Source organism: Hypomesus transpacificus, chromosome 23 (genome assembly GCF_021917145.1).
Source record: "Hypomesus transpacificus isolate Combined female chromosome 23, fHypTra1, whole genome shotgun sequence".
Taxonomy (NCBI): domain Eukaryota; kingdom Metazoa; phylum Chordata; class Actinopteri; order Osmeriformes; family Osmeridae; genus Hypomesus; species Hypomesus transpacificus.
This window is the reverse complement of record NC_061082.1, coordinates 16,105,557-16,131,051: the sequence shown is the minus strand read 5'-3', so window position 1 is coordinate 16,131,051 and position 25,495 is coordinate 16,105,557. Positions and strand designations below refer to the sequence as shown.

The window sequence follows — 25,495 nt, the reverse complement described above, 5'->3', positions numbered from 1 at the left end:
AGTGATCTTCCTCAATTGGATATGGCTCCAGAAACCATTATTTAAGTCACTGTCCATTCTCTCTTCAATCCTATGGTAGTTCATTATGTGGTATGCAATCAGTCATATGAAATGGAACCTATAAAAGATCCCCCATTCCATATACACTGCTAGCCCCCCTCCCCAAAAATGGCATCCTTCTAATTAAACAGGTTAATTTATGTCTAGCATCTCCGTCTGATAGAAACTGAGCATAAAATACAGACTGTTTATTCCACAGTGTGACAAGCTTGAATACTTGGGTCCTACAGTATAGTTGTCGGCTCCTCCTCCTCCTCTTCTCCCATCTCCTCCTCCTCCTCTTCGCCCATCGCCTCCTCCTCCTCCTCTTCGCCCATCTCCTCCTTCTCTTCCTCTTCGCCCATCTCCTCCTCCAGTCTTCAGGGCATTCTAGAGTCCATTCTTCCTTATTACCTGACCTCCCAGTAGCCCCTCCTCTGTGTCCATAGCTCAGATTCCTCCACCGAGATGTCTAATCATCCGACAATGCTCCTCTCTCTTCCTCCTTACCTTCGCTCTTAATCAAGTGCTAGTTCAAGTTCACTTTAAAAGGCTCTCCTTTATCAGGCTTTTTTCTCTCTGTGCTTTCTTTGAACTCTGGAATTTCACATAACTAATTGAAACAAAGTCCGTTTCAAAGGGTCTGACAGAAAGATGGATTGCTAATTGTATGTCATTCTGTTAACCCTAAGCCATAGCTGTGTTTTCTTATTGTTACAGGTAGATGCACCGTAAATACATTGACATAAACATGTAGTCTTGCTGTTAATTAAATACAGGACATTTTACTGGCAAAAGCACTTTACAACATATTCTCCCCAGTTATTTTCTAAAAAGCCACACACTTTGTGTTAAATTACATACAATGAAATGAATTCACCGGGTACGTATCTATTAGAAAATGATGCTTATTCATTTTGTCACTTGTGCTCCAAATCTGATATAATAAAGAAAATAGGGCTCCCCTCCCACGATGTTGAGCTATTAGGTATCTGTTTAAACAAAAAGGGGGCACTTTCATGATTGAGGAGATCAGCATCCGCTGAAACACAGGCTGCCAATCACCTCGCCCCTCTGACGGCTCCTGTAGCCACATGTTCTACAGAAGCTGTAAAGAAACCTTGGGAAATTAACGAGCTTCCACCGGCACCCCTCACAACAGAAGGATCTAGAAATCATGTTCTTAGGGAAAACTTTCCTTTTCACTAGTTCCCAATCAAGCTGCAGCAGTGTTTTTTTTAAATATCCCCTGTAACTAACATAAGTTGTAAAATTGTGTCTCACTGCAGGGCTACATAAATGCTTACCTTTGATTTTTGGGGGGTTTTCTATACATACATAGCAATATTGAACTACAAAAATAGATAGTAAAATGGTGTAAAACAACAGACAACAGTTGTTTTACACCAGTTGTTTAAGACAACAGTTGTGTGATCTCAGCCTAAATAGAGCAAAACAGGTTTAGATGTAAATACTGTTCTGTAATAAAATTGTATAACAAAGAAATAATTAAATACTTAAAATAGTCTTCTAAACAAACATTAAAGTCTCTGTATATTAATCTCAGGTCTGTGTAAAAAATAGCTCTCATGTTACTAGATCACCAGTGATTTGTACTTTTTACCTGCTTGTACATAATTAAGAGCCCTTAAGAATCAAAGAGACTGGAGGTCTGTGAAGAGGTATTACTAATTATAACTTTATTTATGCAGATTCCTATGTTCATTTACATAATGCAATTCCACAGATGGTTTTATGGCAGCAATGACGGTTGCAGACTGCAATATAACATCTGCTTAATCACAACAGAGACAGCCAAAGGCTGCAGTAAAAAAAAAATGACAAGACTTTAATGAGAGATGTCGAAGTGTTCAAAGCAAGGATTTTTGAAGTGGACAGGTCAAATACTACACCTAGAGCAAACTTTTTTTCCTGATGTTTATCACAAGAAGTATTTTTATAATGTTCTCTGTGACTTCATGAGTACTTTGTTTCATTTTTGTCATGTGGCAAAACAAGATTTTAGGAGGAAAAAGAATAGTCAACACGAGCTTGTGTCGTATTGCGTGCACACCAAAGGTTTTATGGAATAGTACATTTTGCCCACTTTTAATCCAAGAAACTCTGTGCCTACACGCACACACACATACACAAGTGTAATTGTAAACACACACATTCACATGCACTCGCACACACTCAGAAAGCCAGTGTGGCTGCAAGGTCACTCCAAGTATTGATAAATCACCCAGCTGTGATTCCCCCCTGACAGCTCAAACTAACATCAAGCTGGATGTGGGAGAACAAAAGACCATCAAGCGGTCCTTTTCCTGACACTTTTATTCAATCACGGCCAGATTGCTTACGACAGCACCAGCAGCTGTTTCGTCTTCATCTTTCCCCATTTGATAAAGCGTGTCAAGTCATATTTCTGTAAGTACTTCACCTCACCCCATACTGTGCACATCCTCCGCTATTCGGCGTATGCACATTCCACATGAGGGGATCGTCAAATGGATCAGGGAGTCGTAATGACACCCCTCTGAAGGTCGCACTGCATTGAAGAGGGGGGAAAGGGAGGGGGGCAGCGACAAAGCAACAAGCTGAAGGTCAAAGATAAGAACAGCCAGCTGTGGAGATATCTAAGATAGCCCCCACACCAGAAAATTAAACAATGAGTGGAAAAATGGCAGCAAAGCTTTGATTGTGTGATTGTGTTGTTTAGAACATCGGGTGGGGGTTGGTGTTATTTCGGGAACGCCATCCCATTCTGAGGGCTCGTCATTCACCTTGCCCACCCCTCAAGCCCCCTAGCCCCAGGGGACAAGGGTCACCGGCTGATAGGGTGGAGAAATACCACAGATGTCGGTTGTTTGTTTATGATCGGACATCACTCCGTGGAATGGGATTTCCATTTCAACCCAACCTTGTAATGTCTGCATTTAGATTCGATTTACAGCCGTTGTTTTTTCCAAAGAGAGAGAGGATGATCACAATTACAGGTGATGGGTTTTAGTGTGTCTGATGACGAAGACAGGGTTAAGGAAGGGTTTCAAGTGGATGTGCCTACTAGACACTTTGGACACTTTGGAAAGGTATAAAGCACCAAAGAGTCTGACTCTCTGACAGACTGTACGAAGACTGTAAAAAGGAAAATCAACTATTTGTCCAATAACTTCACATATTTTCTTGCTGGTGTTAACCTGTTAAAATGGGATTGTACAGAACCTATATTTCAGGGTGCTGTCCTTTTGAAACCCAATTATTTATCTAGTTTTCTCACCAGAGGGTGGTGCTGGAAGACAGACCCTAAATCTTTTTTAATGGCCCATATTGTCAGCTTTACGGGGGGCATACGTTTTCTGAACCCAATGGAAACATGGTGAAGGGATGGTCATTGTTTAAAACTCTCAATGTCACTTGTGGTGAGTCAGTGTGCATTCACCTGCATATGACGGTGCATGATGGATATGAGACGTTAATGGAGGAAGGTTGTTTTGGATATGGAAATGGTTTGGAAGGGATGGAGGTTCACCACCTGGTTCCCGAATACACTCATAAACAATGTAGAAGAACCTCCCATTGTTGGTGTAAAGCCTGCACCAAGTCTATCCTGAAAGATGCTCTCGTAACTTAGCATCAAACCACATGGTTGCTACCAAAGGTATAGACTTACATTTTACAGTAGGGTCATTTGTCACAAACGAATCCCAGATGAAGTATCTTGACAGACACATTTGAGAGATAACGTTTCTCCATAGAATAACTGATGAGAAATATTCGTCTTTTTTAGCGTCCTAATTGGATGCGTCTGCATGCAGGGGGCCTATTGTTATCTCTGTCACAGTATACCGTAGCTAGTGTGAATTCAGCCGGTTCTGTGGAAAATGATTCAATGCCAATGGGGTGGAATATTGAGAGATTGGAAGCTTGTATGAAGATGAGGAGGACAGCTTACTCCACTCTGCTGTTGGCCAAGCTCCCAGGAATGCAGTCAGCGAGCTCACAATCACTGACTATTCAAGGTGGCACAGCTGCTGTGGACATATGCTACCCGGCACAGGAGGAGTACATCAAGCGGCCCCCACCTTGCACAGGTTAGCAGATGAATGACACTCGCCGCTTTGACGGGCCGTCCTCAGCTCCTCGGTTTTCGCTTGCTCGACGAATCAGTTTCCCTCAAACTTGTTTGCTTGACTGTGGCTGGAATGAAGACCGGAAAGATCCTTAAATACATACAGACGTACATACACACCATAGGACATTTCGAGTTTGAAATATATGTACCATGGAACAATCAAAGCCATTTCCATATACAGTATCTTATCATATTCCAATGATTTCAGAAGGACAGCGATTCTCACATTGTTTAGCTGAGCCAACAAAGAATAATCCGTAGTCAATTTCTAGTTTCGAGTTAAGAAAAGAGTGCTTCTACAAAGGGCTGTCTTTCATCAAGGAGCTTAAACCCGAATGTAACCCTAAATGATATGCATATTGGACTGACCTCTACTGCCCCCTTCACAAAGCCAGAGCCGGTCCTTCTGCTTCTCATTTAGATGATGTCAGCACTTTGCCTTGAGTAGCCTCCTAAAGTGATCAAGTTAAGTTGACAAAAAGTCTTCTTCATTTGACCGACACCCAATGTATGATCACATACATTTAGTAACAATTGTGTATTATGTAAAACGCTCAATATAGATTTAAGAGGGTTGAATCCAGCATTGTTTCCTACCGTGCGAAGCATACAGTATGGCAGCCAGTGTCAAAGTGGTGTGGTGTGCTGGCAAACCGCAGTGCTTGATTGATGTACAGTGAGTTGATGCTCAATCCTTTAAATAAAGCAAATAAAACACAACTTTGTTATTTTTTCATGTCAATGATTTATTGGGGTTATGAGTATTATGTGTAAAGTATCCTGCTCCGAAAAGCATTTCTTTGGAATCAGCTTCAAATCCTAGCAACACAACAGTAGACAACTTGCTAGCTACCATGGGCATGCATTAAAACGATCACATGGGAATCCATGATCCTGATTCTCCTATGAAAAAAACTACAATGAAACCATTTTGGAAGAACCAAAATATTGTTAAGAATCATGGTAAGAACTACTCTGTTGCAAAGGATCATGGTCAATATGGTCCATCAACCGAAACAGGTGTGGTTAAATATGGCCTTCTATAAGAGAAATAGATAGTCTGGAAAGTAAATGAGCTGGATTTCTAAGAGGAAATACTATATCTTTCACATTGCTCTTATTCCATAAATAAAGCTGTCAAATAAGCACTCCCAGTGCAAAATCCTGCTCAAGTCCCAAAAATCTTACCAGACTCCCAGGTCCCAAAAGACGCTGGACTCTTTGGGGTCGTTCCTCAGTAGTGGAGACACATAACTCTGAGACTTTGGTACCAAACAAAGCCAAGTGGCAAATTAAATGTGTGTAATCTCTCATGTTTGACCAAATGTTATTTTAGGACAAAGTTAAGCTGAATCCCACTGTGGAACATGACACGCCATTATACCTCTCATGGCAGTTCTACAACTGTAAACTGTTAGATCTGTTGAAGTGCTCCGGGCCAGCCAGCAGAGTCCTGTGAAGGCTCTTACACAACAGGGCCATTTACAGAGAGAGGCCCCAGAGCTTGCCTGGCGGTGTTCCCTAATGACTCCATCAGCTGCACTGATGGGAAAAATGTCTCCCAGAGATCTGCACTACATTTCCTCCTTACCAGTCCTTTCATGGTGCTCTAATGGCAGCACTTACTCAGCATACAGTATAATAAGCTGCGAAACACGTGCAGAAGTCAAACAGGACAGGATAGTTCACTGATTATAAGACATTCTTTTCTTACAGGAGCTATATTCGCTTGGATCCCTAGAGTTTCGAAAACACACAGTCACCAAAAATGAGAGAATTTCACTACTCAAAGCATAATATTACAGGAAATGATTGTGTGAGATGCAGTACAACACTGTAGGTATGTGTCTTTGAGAGAACCGGTCTGAAGTCACAGGAGTGTTCATTAAGGACTGCGTATCCTTTATGAAACACAGATTATGTTTTTGCTGTGGGCAACTATCTGTAAAAGATATAATGATCCACCAATTACAGAAGAAATAATGAAAGCTGTTTGTTACTCTTCATTTATATCCTCATTGTGCTGAGCATGTCAAATACTATGGGAACAAAATCAACAATTTGCTCAATATAATTATAGATCTATTAATATTGTTTCAGTGCAATGACAAGCAAAGCTATTCACATAATATTCAACTGTCAAGGACAATACAGTTGAATTGTCAATGTGTTCATTAAGACCTGCTTTAATACCAGCTCAATGATGTCTTGCATTTCACAGATGACTGTGAACCTCTTCAGATAATAACACTTTTTTCATTAGCAGAAATGGTTTAGGCATTATTAATTCTAAATTGATTTTAGACGCTAGTCTACATTTGTAGCTTATCATTGAGCAGCAGGCTTGTTAGCTGTGAAAGCTTTTTGCCATAACAAAAAATAACTTTCAAATGCATTGTTATAGGTTCCTGTTTCAAGTTAAAATACAGAGCACAATGAGGGTCTGACTGCTACTGAATGACACACTGATGTGGCCAATGGACAGAGAGTTCCCAGCCGGAGACAATAACACTTGCAGCTTGAGCTCATGTCTGAGACTTTTTCTGAGCCGAGCTTTTTTCTTTGAGTACAATTGCACACTGCAAACCGATACCACAGCGGAACACATGAGAACATGATGCAGCAGTGTGTTGGAATACTTCTGAGTAAGGGTTAGGGTTTTTTGTTACATAGAGGTCTCACTGCAACCTCATTCTAGCAACCATTCATCTCATAAAAGTGCAATGAACCAGTTGAACACATCTCTTCCAAATTTAGTTAAAAAAGGAATTATCCATGTGTGGTCTTGCTATACCTGCTTTCTATATGGACTGGGCACTCCCCCGTGGCCACATTTATCTCGGAATAAGATGACTTAGATCAACTTTGGAAGACAAAAACCCATAAACTGATTACGAACTACGTCCAGAATGACAAGTATTATCAACAAAAATTAATCAGGTGCATCTTTTCATGAACTCAATTAATAACGTGCAACAACGGGGCCTTTTTTTCACCGGGATGAAAATTAATTAGCAGAGGGAAGGTCACTCCGAGATGCTGACATCACTCATCAGGCCGCCGTGGCAGTTCTAATTATTTGTCTTCCAGGCTTGGCTGATCAAAAATTATTGCCATACCTGAGCAACATTTAGAAAAAAAGCTTTGTTTAAAGCGGTTTTAATTAGATCTGCTATTTGATTAATGCCGTGTAAGCGTTCAGGATCGGCCTTCCTATCAGCGGTTCTGACAAGTTTGCGGGGTATTGTTGTGTGAAAGACATTTCATTGACGCTAACCGACTGTTTAGTATCTAATTCGTTCACTTTGCTTGCAATTAAAAAGCTATTTAGCACTAGGGCACTTGTTGATAATAATCAAGATGTTGTAAACTTTGACAAAGCGCCCCATATCAATACTTGAGTTAACTGGGATGTATTGAAGTGGAGCGCTAATGACATCAAAATTAACCTGATGCACTTGAATTACCCAAACCTGTACTTGAAGACTTCAGCACACAACAGTAGCAGTGATTAAAAAACCTTTGGATATTGTCAATGATCGACTGGTTGAGGAAACAACACACATTCTTGCTTGGCTTATTAAAGCAGCCATATAGGTGACATTATGAAATAAGTTAAAATATGAGAAACAGTGCCCCCAATTCCTGTCAGAACTTTTGTGCTTTTCTGACGCTTGAGTTAGACTGACAGTGGTTTTACAAAATCAGCCAAGGAGAAAGGCCCGTCTAGCAAAGGTGTCTGGAACAAGATTGCTGGAACATAATTGGCTGGAAAGTAGAAGACTGCTCCAAAATTTGAAATTGACATTCTACTGGCACTGAACTGCCTGTGTTGCTACACAACTCTCAGAGGGCCTCATTAGTTTACACAGCATGTTTATAGTGGACAAAAGAAAAAAATTGTACCTGTTGTACCTTAAACTGTATGCAAACAGTACATTACTGTGTAAGTACTGGGAACAAGCTACACTATCTTTTGAGCTACTGTAGCTTGTAGATTTATTGCCTTGTTGCCGACAATAATTAATGCTTGAGGACAGAGGTCATCCTAACCCAACATGATTGTCTAACCTCTGCTCCAGATAACGTAGGCCTAGACAAGGATGTAGTCTGGTAGATGAACTACTGTTACTCTGAGTCACCCAAAAATAAAACATTTCAGCAGGTGTTATATTAGCATCTGTAACACAGCGTAGATGTAGCCTGTACATATCAACAGTGGCCTTTACACAGCTTTTTACATGCTTCCCTTCCGGCTGCTTCCTCGTTACCTCCAGCCCATCTCCTACCCCTACTGCATCAATTCACATTACCTGCAAATTAGCGAAGTTCTACTTTCAAGCTTGCAGTATATTTGATCCAAATAGAGTCTAAATGCCATTTCTGTTCCTATTAACCTACCGATCGGTGTGGCAGATATTTTCATGAGGTTGCCATGAAAGAAAAAAAAAACACAGGGTAATGGCTGGCTTGTGACAGCGCTATTCACGATGATTTATGATTCTGTGTTTAAGTTGATTACTCCACTGCTGACTCGGAATACTATTTCAATTAGTCCACTGAAGGTCACTCCGCCAAATCCCTCCATAATCTATTCCTATTAACACTAATGCGCGGAGTATGCATATCTGTTCACCCTTGTTGATTCAAATCATCCCCACCTCTAACAGCAGACTTGTTTACCAGTTTACTGCTTTGGACGTCGCCTAGATGGTAATTTTTTCTCCTTGATGTTTCATTAATGTCTCCCATTTTGACACATGCCTAGAAGGGACATCTCAATAGAGCCCAGCTGCATTTCTATGGTTTTTTATTGTTCCTAATTTGTGCAGATCAAGTGATATTTACGTTGAATGAAATTGATCCTGATACCCACCCCCCCGGTGGGCAACATCAGAAACATGACCAGGTTGGAAATAGAAACAACCTGTTATGTACTTGTCATCCCATGAACCAAAATAGTCGTGACGTGATCACATTATCAAAGGTCTAAATTAATTTGGTTCATTGTTTCTCATGCTTCTACTCACCAATATGGATCAGTAGAAACCTTACACTGGAATTAATATCATATCCACACCTTACACTAGCAGGAGTTGGACATAGAAGTATAGGCAAGCAGGATGTTTTTGTCCAATAAACATCACAAAGCAAAGCCTATTTCAGGTTTATAACAAATAAGAAAAGGTCAAAGCAAGAACTTGATGCCTTAACAGGCCAATAGGCCGGCAGAGGAGAGGCATCTTTTTAAAGAGAGGGCTAAAAGTGCTGACATTGTCACCAGAGGATGGGACTCTATCCCAGGGATGAGTGGAAACACTGCCACACTGACATCAATTTTCAAGATGATTTAACTCCATGCTCTGGTGTTGAAGAAGAGAAACTTCAGACCTCTGATTTACCTCAGGTGACAGGCGGGCAGCCCCCGAAACAATGTTTCCAAGGCTACTAGCGAATGACGAGTGGTCACGTCTGTACAGCCGGCCCCATTGGTTTGATTTATGTGACCGGGATCCAATAAAAATGGCAATCAAATCAACCCAGCCACTTTACAGGTAGAGGGCTGTCTGATTGAGTTGTCGAAGGCATGGCTGAGGCTCAAAATGATTATGCTGGGAAAACTGAGAGGGGTCCATCTCTCCGCATCCAGCAAGGACGCCATACATCTCCTTCGTCCACTGCATCTCTCTCACTCTTTCTGTCTCTGCTCCACTGTGAAATGTATCCAAAATAACTACTGCTTGCCTGCATCCCCCCCCTTTTGAAGGTTATTTGTCGTTTGAAGGACTCCCCCTGTCAGCCCATGATGAATACCATGTACACAGAACAGAGAGATGCCAGGTCCGGGGTTCGCTGGAAAACTCACTGATCTGTGAATAACCTAAAAAAAAAAAGAGGAGTCGAAGATTAGCAATGATGCTTTTAAGGATGATCCATCAAATTCAACTAGCCCAGTCAGTCAAATGAATCATCGTACTTGATTCTTTAACCTGGCGGGAAGTGAAAGTGACTGCCGCGCCGCTGCGCGGGTCACCGGGATCATTTCAGGGATGTTTATTAAATCAGAGCTATCCATTTTCTTTCCATCTTTTATCTTGACCGTCCTTGGGGAGGGGAGACAAGCACACAGTAATGTTAAAGGTGGCTGTTTTGGGCGATGGGTTTTGCATTCCGTCACCAGAGCAATTGTGGCTTGGTAGAATTACGCCCACTGACCAGCTGGCATGAAAACACGAATAGAAATACCTTGAAATGTGTCTTCTCTAATGGTCACTCGGACGTCTGATGGTTAAGCACCAAAACAAATAGAGCACATTTTCATGTGAACTAGGCTACTTGGCTGTGCTTTGAACTAATGACAACACAGTTAGACCTGTTTACCCCCACATGAGGAAGCACACATACAGGAAGCAAATTGGATCAAAGTACAAGCAGCTGCTTAAGCACTTACTCGCTCCGATTAGCAGAGCGAAATCACCATCATTGTTGCATTAGAGTGACTTGTTTCAGTCACTGACAGGAAAACAGACAGGAAGAGTAGAGCGAAGCTGATAGTGTAGCAGCTCCATGTGTCATAAAGGAGGCTTGGCGCCCAGCCAGGCTTGAAGAGAACAATTGAACACCAGTGTAGAACCTTTTAGCAATGGAAACACAATCACGGTGTGGGAGTTGCCGAATGTACTGCACAACAGGTACAGGCACATCCACTTGAGGATCAGCCAAGCATGGGGAATTGAGGAACAATTGTCAGAGCTATCCCATTGTGTTACAATTACAATGGTTTTGTCATTGCTAGTGGATCATTACCTGGAAAAAATGTAGACAATTGAAATCCCTAAACCTTTAGCCTTTAATTTATCATAGTATACAAAAAAAAAATGTGCACATTGTTTTTAAATTCTAGTTTGCATTAAAATATCCTGTACATGTAAGTTAACCTAAGATATTTTTGGGATATTACACTTCCTTGCATTTAATTTGTTGTTGTGCTAGCTGTGTAATGCTTGTTAGTTTAGTTTTGACTGGCAACATACTGATGTTGCTCGTCCACTAATGCCCTAATAAACGCAAAAAATAACAACGCAGTTTTCTCCTCTTGCTTTGCGGCCTATTCACCAGGGTGGCGTCGCCAGCTATCCCATACTGCCCTGCAGGGCCAGTCACGTGACGTCCATTGAAATTGAATGGGAGGCGAATTTCGACTTGATTCCACTGACCGCTCCCATTCATTTTCAATAGATGTCACCTGACAGGCCCTGCAGGATATACCTGGCGACGCCCATGGTTATTGTCTTTATCTAGAGGTGCGACAAGTGAACACAAGAGTAGCTTACTCACAGCCAAGTAAAAATATGTATGTGTGAAAGTGTAGGGCTGTTTTGGCAGCCCCTTTGTCACTGGTCACCCAGACACTCGTCTGGGACAGTTGTTGATTTGCATGAATGCTAAAATGACAATCACACCTTAATGACACACCTCTGGAAAGGTGGTCTCAACAGTTGAAGAGGAAGATGGACAGAGGAAGACTCTGAAATTATCATTAAAAGTTGTGTTCTTGAAAATAAGGTTCTAAACAGCTTTTAATGTCATGTTTGATATGATTTTGTTCCTTATTTTATGTATTACATGCTAGTCATAATTGTAATACTGTAACATGTACATGTACAGGGTTTACAGAGTTTGTGCCTACAGCAGACCAACATGTGTTTAACATATTCCCCTGTCTTGCAAGGGAACCGCTTGGTCTACTGTAGCCTTGATTAATGATCCAATTTGAATTTGTATGCGTTTAGACTACTTTTCAGTCATGTGACCGGTGTCCCCATTTTAGTCAGGTTTGGGTGTAATATAGGAAGAAGTGTTACCAATCACTTCGAGTTTTGTTTACGATACAGCTCCGGTGCGTTCGGCGCCTAGTCTTCATTGTGACATACCTTTGTTAACCATTGCTCTGAAGGTATGTTTTGTATTTGATGATATTTCATTATCATTGTATTGATTATCTTACTATTTAGATAATAAACTATTATTGTGCATTTTGACGTTACGTGTTCTCTTTGAAACGTATCTATCTGGCTACGGCGGTGAAAACTTAGATCTAGTCTGGTTGGTGCGGCTAACTGATTATAAACATAGACTTTTGAGTAGGTTTTAACTTAAGGCCTCTGAGTCACTTACAGTGGATCTCCACGCTCCGAAGGAATTTACCGGGGCCTCTGAGTGATCGATTACATATCCTACTAGGTCGACTATGGTTAAATCTACATTATAGTAGAGATAAACGACTGTTTAGTGAACACGCATACTTTAGGGTCGGTGCTCTGATCAAGCAGACGATTTTTATCTACGTCAGAGTTTCATGTCATTAACTGTTTAGCGCTCGAGGTTACAGGTAACGCACTTGTGCACATGTCTTAAAATTGGAGTCAGATATTAACGAGTCAATTATCTCACTGAGAATCTAACCTAAGGTGAATTGTGGTTCCCAAGCCAGGGACAAACACCAAGCGTCTCTGGCCTTTCGATTCACCGACTACAAAAGATTATCATAAATAAGGAAATCAGATGGCTGAGCGGTGAGGGAGTCGGGATAGTAATCCGAAGGTTGCCGGATCGATTCCCCGCCATGCCAAATGACGTTGTGTCCTTGGGCAAGGCACTTCACCCTACTTGCCTCGGGGGGAATGTCCCTGTACTTACTGTAAGTCGCTCTGGATAAGAGCATCTGCATCTGCTATATGACTAAATGTAAATACAGGCGCCTACCAAGAGAAGCAAACCCTATTCTATGCGTTTATTAGGCTATTTGTGGATGAGCAACTTCAAAATGTTGCCTGTCACCTTACTTCCATTATGTGTAATCCAGAGAGGCAAGTAGCAGGCTAGTGATGGGTCATTCACAAAATATTTTTTCTAATTGAATGAATCTTTAAAGGGAACTAAATTAACTGAATCTTCCCCCAAAAATATTTGTTTGTTTGAGTCTCTGACAAAGTTATGCTTTTGGCGAATTGAAGGAACTAAAAGAAAATAGGAAGCAGTTTAGAAGAGTTTCGCTAATTTGTTCTGGAACGAGAAAAAGAGAATCATCAGATGACGAGAACGAGAGAATCAGTGTATCTTGTTCGCGAATTAGAGAACGAATCTGTGAACAAATCTTTTTGGTGAACGGAATCAAAACATTTGAGTCTCTGAAAGGAATCAAAACGACCATCATTACAAGCTAGCTTTGAAAGCGTGTATCCGAAGCCACGCCTCTTCTATCACACATGTCCACAAACTACATGAGCTAAATACTTCATTACATTAACGACAAATATAAAAAACAAATCCAACCATGTAATAACCTGTCCAAAAGATAAACCATGGCCTTGGTTTTCAGATCCTTCGATTCCCAACCAACATAGGCTATTAGTCAGTTGTGTCTAAAGAGTAAGCTCCGTGTCTATTAACATAGAACAAGATAGACAAGCTTGTACACGCACCAGAAGACACACCAAAACCTTAAACCAGACCTGACACCTCTGAAGGTGTGCTGAAGTATCTGGCACAAAGATATTAGCAGCAGATCCTTCTAGTCCTGTACGGTGTGAGGCGGGGCGTCCATGGATCGGACTTCTTTGTCCAGAACATCCAACACGTGATTCATTAGACCAGCCACTTTCTTCCATTGCTCCGTGGTCCCGTTCGAATGCTCAGGTGCCCATTGTAGGCTCTTTCGGCAGTGGGCAGGGGTCAGCATGGGCACCCTGACTGGTCTGCAGCTACGCAGCCCCATACACAACAAAGTGTGATGCATTGTGTGTTCTGACATCTTTTCTATCAGAACCAGCATGAACTTTTTCAATAGTTTGAGCAACAGTAGTTTGTCTGTTGCATCGGACCACATAGGCCACCCAACATGGGCTCCCCACGTGCTTCGATGAGCCTTGGCCACCCATGACCCTGGCGCCGGTTCACTGCTTTTCCTTCCTTGGACTACTTTTGGCAGGTATGACCACAGCAGAACAGGAAGAGCTGCACTTTTGGAGATGCTCTGACCCAGTCATGAAGCCATCACAATTTGGTCCCGGTAAAAGTTGCTCAAATCCTTACACCTGCCCATTTTTCTTGCTTTTAACCTATCCATCAACTTTGAGGACGACATTTTCACTTTCATGCTTGATCTATCCCACCCACTGACAGGTGCCATGATAACAAGTGTTATTCACTTCACCTGTCAGTTGTCATAATGTTATGGCTGATCAGATTGTGTCAACAATTAGCTGAATTTAACCATGTCAGTTAGCCATAGAAAGACAACTATACAACCTGTTAGTCAAGTAGGTAGTTAGCTAATATAGACATGAGTAACGTAACCCCATGTTGCAAGGAATCTGAACATTCATGCAAAGGAAACCATTGTAATTTAAATAGATGGCATTTTTCTCTATACATGCCTTATTGACTGGTTGATGATCTTCATTCGAATCGTGTTTTGGGATTTTTTTAAATTATTGTTCAGGAATGATGGGGCCATTTAGAAGGAGGAGGAGTACTGCTCGCATGCGTTCCTCCTTCCTCCAGACATCTCCTCCTGACACGCCCCTTGCTTGTGACGTTTACTCTAGGGCAAACTTTGTGAAATAGACATAAATGCAGCTTAGGTGGCATGAAAAAATGCTTGAAGCGTTACCAATGTGACAGCTACCTAAGACAAGAGCAGGAGCAGGGTTGAGTCACTAGTTTCTAAGAATCCCAATGATCGGAAACGACATAATCTAAAGTTCTAGCTGACCTCTAGAGCTTTGTTTCCATGACCAGTCATGAGGAGATTTAGCAAGTCAGTTGAGCTAACATACCCACGAAAAAGGAAATGACCATCCATTGATTTTGTGTGAGTCCAGAAAGATCAATTTCATTTTTCCTTTGTTTTCAGACTACAATGCACAACAGCTCCTAACAGCAGGATGTGTCCTCTACCACTACTACAGTCCAAATGCAGCTATTAATCAAGTGTTGTAGCAGAAGCATAAAGCGTCCTCCCCCCCAAACACACACACTGCCAAAAGACGACTACTCCCACTTCCCCTGTCATCCACATTCACACAAAAAAACAGGCCTTACAAAGTTCCTCATAGACATGAAGGTGATGAAGGACGTATCGCTCCAAATGATTTTACATTTAGTCATGTTTAGAATGTGTGTGTATGTTCAAAGACAGCATGACTGCGAGAAGATCCTGGTTGTATTTGACCTCTTCTCAGACAAGGTATGTGTACTGTAATACTCCAGTCTGAATCGTGTGGCTATTTAAGTCCTGTTGCTAATGTCTGTTTTTTATGAAGCAATTATATTTGCTTACATTTTATTCCATGCTTCCCTGCTTTATGGTGGCACTGTATACATAAGAGTATATGCACTGTATACGCAACGAGAATGAACCTTTACCCATCTTTCAATGCAGTTGAATAAACAACACCAGAGGTGCCTTTATGACAATCGCTATCTGGTCCAACATCATTGAGTTGTTACAGCCGTGCAATACAGCATGAATGTGGAGTGTTTGTCAGGCCAGGCTGACACATTTACTAGTGTTTCTCTGGCACTGGTCGTTCCAGGAGTTAACTTGTAAAAGTGAAGTAACAAGCACATTTTCTCCATCTGCCTGTTTAAGATTCACAGAAAAGACCATCCACCCCAATCAATATTTGCTTGAGATTGAAGTTGCATTACACGTCCCTCCTTTACAGGCATGATTTAAAACATCAGCACAAAGTATTCCTAATTTTATTGCCTGCTGTAAATTAAAATTAATGATGCTGACATCCACAATTAACAATGAAAAATGCAGATTCTTATAATTACTTTAGCAGTAATATTGTTTTCAGCGCAAGCTGAAGGTGCTCTGCCTCTGCTCTTCAACATTCACTAAAACACAGAAAGACAGCTTCATTACATTTTATTTGCTATAGGAAACACAAAAGTGGTCTAACAAAAATCCACTGCTCATTTGGGAATCTCTGGCCATGCATAATTAACCAAATTTGATTGGAATTAAGCATGACTTCTTTTGGTTGGGTTTTAATGAATGCAAATCTGCCATCTACATCCCTAAGATTAATTTCAGCCAATTAAAAAACAAAGCTTGTTGGAAAGTGTAAAAGTGTTCAAAGTGAGGGTAGCAGGCAGTGTTTTTCTTCCTCTCTCTGACTCTTTCTCTAACTCACTCTTTCTCCTCATCTCATCTCATCTTCATAACTTGTACTCAAGAGATTTCCCCTCCTTCAACTTTGATCATTAGCATGAAGTCATGGACTAGCACCATGAATTCAAATGTCACAGAAAGCACTGCTGTTTCTGTCTCTTCAGAATCAAAGTTAAACCCCCATCACTTGCAGTCCAATGGTGGATTAGGTATATTAACCATGAATATCGGAAAGTCAAAAAACTTGTGTGGGCAGATTAAACAATAATAAATGTCAGCTGTCCAAAATGTGTGATAAGGGATTTATGTGAAGGTACTATAAAGGAACGAATATGTTGATGTTAAGTTGGAGGCACTAGTTTATTTCCACATAATGTGTAAACTGACATCAGGCTTTATCTATGCCAAATGACCTTTAATCCATCTGCGTTAAGCAGTCATGAAGGCTCCTGGTGTCATTTCCTAAGCGAAGGCACCACTGCTCGCAAGGCCACAGGAGACAAAAAGCTAATAAGCATTAACAAATGTCAATGTCAGATGGTGTCTTAGTCATGGTTATGTGTTCTCATTATGACAACCTCACTCATTTCCTTTCAGATCGACAATATGTCCACCTGTTTCTTAGATTATCAGATAATTCTTCTAGTCTTTTTTAAATGAAATATTGAACTTAAGCGTTTTCTTTTGTAGCCTGAATTGTGAATCCTATCTGAACTCATGTGTCTCAGTTTTGCAGCTCTGCAGCGACGTTGAGTAAATCCAGATTATTTGGAGAGTCGGATGTAAACGCTAATGAGGGCAGGCGGGCACCTGCAGGCTGATGCTAATGTTCTCCGAATGCCTCGCACATCGATTTGATCTTGCACATCAAAAGACAAACAGCAAGCCAGTCAGCACTTCCTGTCAATGTCATTCCTTGAAGTGATTCCTCCAACCGTGCATCTTTACGGGCCCAGGGAGGGGGGGGGAGGGTGAATCCAGTATTGGGCAATCGTATCTATTGGCATTTCTTTAAAGGAGGTTCACTGTGGGGAACTAAAGAAAATTGAATAAAATGCGTTTTCCCTTCTCACCTGCCAGAGCAGAGACCAGAGAAGCTGCTGACATCTTGAAGTGTTTAGCTTCCGCTAATCTCTCTGTCTCTACCAAAGACTGTAGAAAGAATGGATGACGCTTCAAATCAAAATGTATTTGAATAGCCCTTTTTACAAGCAATGTCACAGAGGGCTCCACATACACCGAATTCTGCGCTTCTTCCCGCCGTACAAAAATTAAGTCAAAATATCCCGGATATGTGTGCTACCATCTTGGTGATGTCATTTGGAGCCAGAGTCTGCACAGTGGTGATCGGCTGGTGGAGCCACGGTATTGAGGTCCCACCCATACACTCACCAGACCCAATCGCAAGTACACACTAACCCCTTCATGTTGTCAAATAACTAATTAAAAACAAACTGAAAAATGTGCACTTAAACAGACATCAGCGTGATAAGAACTACCTAAAAGGACCGAACCAGGTGCACTTTTTTCGTTTGGCTCAGGTCCAATCCGCTAACATGGAGAGGCCAGGATTTATGCCCTGTACTGCAGCCAGCCACCATGGGGCGATCAAGATATTTTTTTTCACTTTTAAGAGCTGTCATGCCGCCCATTCTCCGTCAATGGTCTCCAAGCTCTCACCGCTCGCTCCTCGGCTTGAGGCAAATACCCCGGTGGATGTTGGTGGTATTGCATTTCCGATTAGGTACCCTGCTCGTCCAGTCGATTTTATTTGTGCACAGTGCCCGTGATGCAGTCAGGGATTAAGATGTCTTGAACTATTGATAGTGAATAGTGCCCGTGTAGCAAAAGTATTTTGCCAGCGTGCACGAGCCTCGGAGCTAGGAACATGGCGAGCCATTTTTCTGCGCAAGACCAGACGAGCAAGAACTGGAAAGATGGCGGGATCCATTTCTGGCTCTCGCTTGCCTCACTCCACCACTGAGTACTTTCCATAGAAATGAATGTGGTACGAGAAACTAATCCCTGAGCTAATCCCCCCCCCTCCCTTTTTGTATATATTTTAATTTAAATTATATTGTATATATATATTTTTTTTAAATTGTTTATTCTGTCTCTTCTGTCCTGGTGTGAGTCTGTGTGTGCACGCGAGGGTGAGTGCTGGGTTTTGTTTTCCTTTTTTTGGGTGGGCTATAGAGACCTGAAGACAGGTGGGTGGTAGGTCCAGTATACGTGTTTGAAGCTCTTTTTGTCATCACTTGTCAACACTTAATTTATGCGAATGTCACTAACTTGGAAAAAAACTAAGAGATAGAATACAAAAAAAAAAAAATGCACTTGGACCCCATCTTTAAAGGGGTCATTGATTGCAAAACCGATTTTACCTTGTCATAGTTGAGTAATGACAGTTCGGTGGGTGAAATGGACATACAGTGAACCTCAAAGTCCATTGACAGCTGTAAAACGAATGGTTTAAAAAAAAAGCTGTATTTTTGACGTCACAAATATAGGATCACCTTTGTCACGCTCCAACATTTACATACAGACCAGCCCTCTGGTGTTCTGGCCCAGGATCTCAGACACTGATTAAGCTGCGCTGCTCTGTGTACTTACACACTAACAACAAAGGAGAACATTTGAAAGTATATTGAAAATGGACCATCGTAAATGCAGTGTGCCAGGCTGTACTAGGAATGCTGGCACTTTTCATAATCTTCCCAAGGAACCAGACACTCGACTAGGGTAACCAGACGTCCGGATTTCGGCCGGACAGCCCGGTTTTCCAGCCTTTTGTCCGGACCACTCTTGCGTGTCCGTCTTTTCGCCCTTTTGTCCTCCTTTTTGACCCTTCCTGCCCACTGTCGCAATTTACCACTCGCGTACGTTTTCCGATGCCTAAATGAAAGACCCCCTTCTAACCTACGTGGAGTTCAGAACTCCACTTTGCCATAAGAGCAGCAAAGATCAATATCATACCTTCTGTAAGTTCTGTTGCATTGACATTGACTTGAGTAGTAGGGGGAAAGGGGCTTTAAGCATGCCTGCGATACGCAACTGCACAAGGATAATGCTAGGTCTGCCGGGCACTCTTCTTTACTCCCCCCCCCCCCCCCATCAACATCAACATACCTTACTTAGAAAATTATTCTAGATAGACTAGCTGTTGTCGGAATTGGAAGGGAAGCTTCCTAAACGAATAGCAGTTTAGCCTATTGCTAACGCCTGTCTAGATGATCTATTTGAAAGAACTGTCTGGAGAAAGGCAGGTGCAAAATACAGGATACGTTACCATTGCTAATAACTGTTACCGACAAAATCATACTACAGCTTGCGGTTGTGATGAACATAAGGTCGGAACACACCTCTTTTCAGCAACAGCTTCATAGCAAATCCTGCTTTACATTGTCCCAGGTTTTCAAAACCGTCCTTGGTGAAATGGTTCGCACCAATGTGTCGAGGGTTGAACTGAACAGAGATCTTCTACGCTACGGTATAGACAATTATATACCGTAGCTTAAAAGATCAGACCAGAAATTCGGCCCCTGACAGTGTTTTGAATGTGATACACTGTGGCTGCAAAAGTGCCTGTGAGACAGGCAGACGTTCCTGTTTTTCACTAGGACTGTGTTGCAGACTTTTGTCGTTGTTGTAACATTTAATTCATTTATTCATTCAGTCTTCCACAAATGAAAACAACACTGATCAACCATAAAAACAATCTTCATGAAAAGTATGAAATATGATATATAAAACTGTACAAAACAGAATAAGGAATAACAGATTAAGGACACACAGTCCTCACTCTCTGTGTCAGGATGGTTAAATTCCAGTTCTTCAGTTTCTTTTGTGTTGGCACAATTACAACAACGACATAAGTCTGCAACACAGACCTAGCGAAAAACAGAAACATCTGCCTGTCTCACGGGCACTTTTGCAGCCACAGTGTATCACATGCAAAACACTGTCAGGGGCCAAATTTCTGGTTATCCAGGTGACGTGAAAGGTCCCATCCTGTATTTGCCAACCATATCCATCCATGTTGACAAAAAGCAGCTACCTTATTGGTGTAGAACGATCACGTGTCGAACCGTGCCACCAAAATCCTATTACGCTCTGAAGAAACTAGTTCTGCATTAGACATAGACGCATCAACAATCGACTGGAATTTTGGCAACAAACTTTTTTTTGGTAGCTTAGAATCGTCCTTTTTTATGAGCTAAAGATTGTGTAGATGCCAGACTGTGGAGCGGGATGAAATGATAACAGGGTTCACCTTACGGCCTAGTGTTGCGATTTTGCTTTGCAGCTTCACTCGTTGAAAACCAACCAATCAGCGCGCAGCCTACCTATATATTCATGAGCATACCATAAAAGGAGAATCCCGGGACAATTTCACAGGAAGCACCAGGGGTCATAGAACAGCACCCGGGCCATTTTCACCAAAGCATTTAACTAATTTTATCCCAGAAGGGTTTTTCTACTTTTATTTGTTCATTATAGTTTTTTTATGTTTTAGTACTCTTTTTATTGTTTTCGAGAGACTGCAGATAGATTGCGGCTAGTCTGGGTTGTTATATGTTTTAGAAACTGCAAAGGCAGCTTGAGTCTAAGACGGATTCGAGAGACTGCAGATAGCGTGCGGCTAGTCTGGGTTGTTATATGTTTTGGAAACTGCAAAGGCAGCTTGGGTCCAAGACGGATTCGAGAGACCGCAGATAGATTGCGGCTAGTCTGGGTTGTTATATGTTTTAGAAACTGCAAAGGCAGCTCGAGTCTAAGACAGACTCGAAACACCGCAAAACTGCGGCTTATGTGCTTTTGATTCCCGCAAAGACTGCGGCTTGTATTTTGTCTTGTTACATTTTAATTTTTCTTATTATCAACCAATGTTACATACCCTGTTCGGAGACCTTAAGGAACAGTGTGAAATATCTCAAAACCCCAGTCAATTACCCCTTTAAAGATCTCCATAGCTTGGTCTAGTTATATAGGCATATAATGTACCTGGGTGTTACCAAGCCTTCTTTAGTGTTTTATTTTAAAATCTCATCTTCTGCAGAGCAGGGAATAAGTTGAGAGGGTGTTCAGAACAGCAGAAAGTTCAAAGCGCCACGAGAATTCCTTTATGTGTTCCCTTAATCATTCAAAAGCCTCCTAGTATGCCAGTCTCGTAGATGCACATATGACAATGATCATTCATATTTGGCCTCTGATGCTTTCTTTTTAAAAGAAGAAGGCATCAGAAGAAGTGTAGAAAAAACATTAGGCCTATCTTTTTAAAGAGCTTGGGGAATACCCTTTCTCTCTTCTGTCTCTGTTTGAAGCTTGATAGAATTCTGTAAATTCGAATGATGAGTTTGTCATGACCAGGCAATGCCTCCAGTTATTTCTCTTGTGTTTCCTTTCCCCGTTTGTCTCTGGGTGTGTGTGGTGTGGGAGTGGCTTCTTACTCTGTACCGTTTGGCTACCTCCTGATTGCCGATGATTCGCCTTGTTCCTGCACACCTGCTTTCAATCACATCAACTCAATAGTATACTGTGGTTCTCCATCCACTCACCACCAGGGGCCAGTTGCATTAAAATAAACCTAGTCTTAGACTTAAATGTAACTTTAAGTCCGACTTGCCATGGACACAATTTACCTGTTGCATAAAGCTTCACTATGTGACTAACGAAAGACTGACTTTAGCTGGTTGCAATTTGCATTATGGGAAAAATAAGACACTTTGCAACAACAAAAAAGATGACTGACAAAACAGTGACACTTAACGGCGAAAGATCAATACATTTAAACCTGCTGAAAACCAATATCTGTTGGAAGAATACAATACTGAAATAGTTGTCTAATTTATCAATACAATTAAGTTTTTAAGCTTCTTAATTTGACCCCAACGCTACTTGATTTATCATCAACTCCAACGTTGATGGCTAGCGTCAATAAAATAGGTATAGCCTCTCATTCACATGCTCTGAATAGGATAAGTAAGGAATAGTGCTCGACGAGGTGTACAGTAGGTTACATTATCATAAAATAATGGACGATACAGAGGCATCGATGCGCACCTCAAAGGGCCAAAAAAACTAAGGGAAGTGACCATGATAAGTTTTTTTCCACAAACATTAATTTATGTTTTCATATTGTGACAAACCCTGACTGTCACTTATTACGAAGGTCCACAGGACACAGGCTAATCAAATGAATGACTATGCAGAGGCAGACATATAGCAAAATACAGTATGGTTTATTTAATAAATATCTGGTCGCTGATGTTGAATAGGATTACAAAACAATAATTCACACATACATTCACACACTGCCATCAAAGTAGCTCCCCACCATGGTATACAGGCCACGAGTAACTAGTAAACACAGTCTGACAAACCAATCCCCAATGAAAGCAACACTGTCTGGATTAACACACTACAAATCACTCCATTTAAGTGGACTAACATAATCTAGAACAATATGAGTCAAGGCTCAAACACTCCACACAATAGTGTTTGGGGATCTCAAAAACACACAAAATGTCAGACAGTAAATTCACTGGACCTAATGTATCCAGAGGGTGGTAACACCCAGGTGGCAGTTAACCAAAAAGGACACACATTCATACAAAGGCAAACAAAAACCCAAAAGAAATATGTGTTGGTGGTTCTCTCACAACCTATAAATCCAAACAAATGAATGTACGGGAAAACAGTGGTCAACCACTTCGCTATGCGTGTCTTTCCTGCTAAAACACAAAAGACATCAGGTTCAGACTGATCTGATACACATTACACACAATATTTACCATAACAACCTTTACATAATTAAGAAAGAATTACACAAACCCTATACCTTAGTCAGGCTTCCCGCACACAAACCTCAGCCAATGCGCCAGCACACAAGCAACGCGCAGTCTGCAATGACGGATATAAATGTTGCGTTAAACAAGCGCTTTTGTAAGCGCTACATAACAGATAAATCGAAACCTACCAGTGTTCTTCCAGCGACACACAACCACGGGCAACACGCGCCAAACAATTCAAAACGATTTAGTTCAGGCGGAAACTGCGTATTTATACACCCCACCCCTAAGAGGGCGTGTGCCCAATGCGCTGCAAGTCAGCCCTACCACAATATGTTTTGCAATAAAAATATTACGTTTTTGAACGTTAGCCAACTCTGATATTTCTAGTCCGCTCAGCTCATAGAACCAGAAATACTGTCTGGCTTTCCTTTGGCTGAGCCTTTAACCAGAAAGCTAACGTTATGCTAGCAAGATTCAAGGACAAAAACATAGCGTACGGTTGACAAACAGTAAATATAATTTGACAGTATGTTTAACAAGAAGACTAGCTAACTAACCAGATATGTCATTGTCCCCAAATCAATATCAAGATTTTCATGAAATTATCGTCCATGTGTACTGTCGGACTCGGCCGCAACCTGAAGTAGCGAGTTGAATAGCGAATGGGATGTGAGTTTAGTCGCTGGTAGTCTATTAGTCGATATGCTAACTTTTCAATAAATTGTAAACGAAGGCTTGTAAACGGAACTTGTTGCTATAGTTACTAATTTTAGACACAGGGCTGTCCCCACTAAGTCGACTAGTCGATTTTCTGGTCTCTTGGTCGACTAAGATTTTTTTAGTCGAGCTGCCGTATGGCAGTGTGAGTGTGAGATCTGATTGCCGCTTGTGTCACAATTGCTGAATTAAAGAAATGTTCTACAGAAATTTTATTGTTTAAGAAAAATAAAGCAAATCAAAAAATATATATTTGTAAGAAAAGGTGTTATTGTTTTCCTTTTCGTTAATCTGTGCTTTGTTTTGTTCGTTTTTTTCACACGGCACGAGCACAATTGGCTGCCGAACTACAAACTCACCCATAGCCTACTTTGTCGGTGTTATTAGGCAAAATGGCAAAGAAATCTGTGGTATGGCAGCATTTCATTTACAGTACATTTACATTTACAAAGTAGCTACCGGGTGACTCAAAAAATGTTGAATGCAAACTCGGCCAATAACAGTTTTTTTTTTCATAGTTCAACGTTGAATATGATGTAGCCTACCACCAAAAAACCATACGTTGGCCTACTTCACTCGTGCTAACACGCACTGGGTTGAAAAATGAATATGCCTATCTTCTTCGGCCAAGACAACTCTGTTGCACCGTTTCCCACTCTGCTTCCACGTAAGTTCGCATCCTGCACTTTTTTAGGCTTTTTTAGTAGCCTACATTGTAGGCTAAGAGATAATAAATAATAACCAATCAGGCATTTTGTATTATATCGGCATTCCGTAACAACAGGACTAGTGACATGAGGCTTATTATTATTAATAGCTTTTAGCAGCTGAATCTGGAATGTCCAGTAGCTACATTGAGTCAGATCGGGAAAATGTTTGTATATTTATGTTTGTCTAGTTGTCAATCGATTTTCAGAAGTGCTAGTCGAGTCTTGGTCGACCAAAGAAAATCTTAGTCGGGGACAGCCCTAGTGAACAGTTTTACTGGAACTACTTACTAGGTGTACATTATTACATAATAATGGGCACCCCTGCAGCCAATCCGAATCGAGTATTCACATAGACCATGGTATAATTTGAGTTATTTCCTCTTGTCGTTTACCGTGCCTGTACTTACCGTGGTTTCCTGTGCTTCCAGGTTCATTCATCTCTAGTCTGCCTGCCTATAAATACCCGAGTTTACACTCTGCTAACCACCATCCTGCTCATTTCACCTTTGCCATCCTCACTCCCCTGAACTCCTGCAATCATTTTCAGTACCGAATTCTTGTCTGTGTCTGCGTTTGGGTCCGCCCTTATCGATCATAAGACTTTTGTCTTTGCTAAGCAGGATTTGCTTATACAGTTGAGCAGTTTTGGATCTTGACATTTGAAAAGATTTTGATTGTTTGTATTTTGTTTACAGAATTTGTACAATTCAATATCTTGATGGTGGTTGAGTAAGATTCCATCAAGCACATTGGACAGCCCCCCTAATGATGGACTTACTTTCTAACAATGTTCAATGTGGGATCCACAGTGATGCCAAGCACCCCCCATTCTCATGTTCTATTCGTGTTAGTGTTGTGTGTGTCCGGGGGAGGAGGGGTGCCGCTAGTGTTTCTACTTGGCTGGCAGGTGGCA

At 41.4% G+C, this 25,495-nt stretch overlaps 1 long non-coding RNA gene across 1 annotated transcript; it reads right to left on the bottom strand.

Moving 5' to 3' along the window:
- Window positions 1-1,803: 1,803 nt before the first annotated feature.
- On the bottom strand, window positions 1,804-23,382 carry LOC124485559. The gene is made up of 4 exons (XR_006958074.1): window positions 23,341-23,382; window positions 4,772-4,868; window positions 4,544-4,626; window positions 1,804-4,239 (listed from the first exon to the last, which is right to left on the bottom strand). It is a non-coding gene; the product is annotated as an uncharacterized LOC124485559 (long non-coding RNA).
- Between the last annotated feature and the right edge of the window lie 2,113 nt (window positions 23,383-25,495).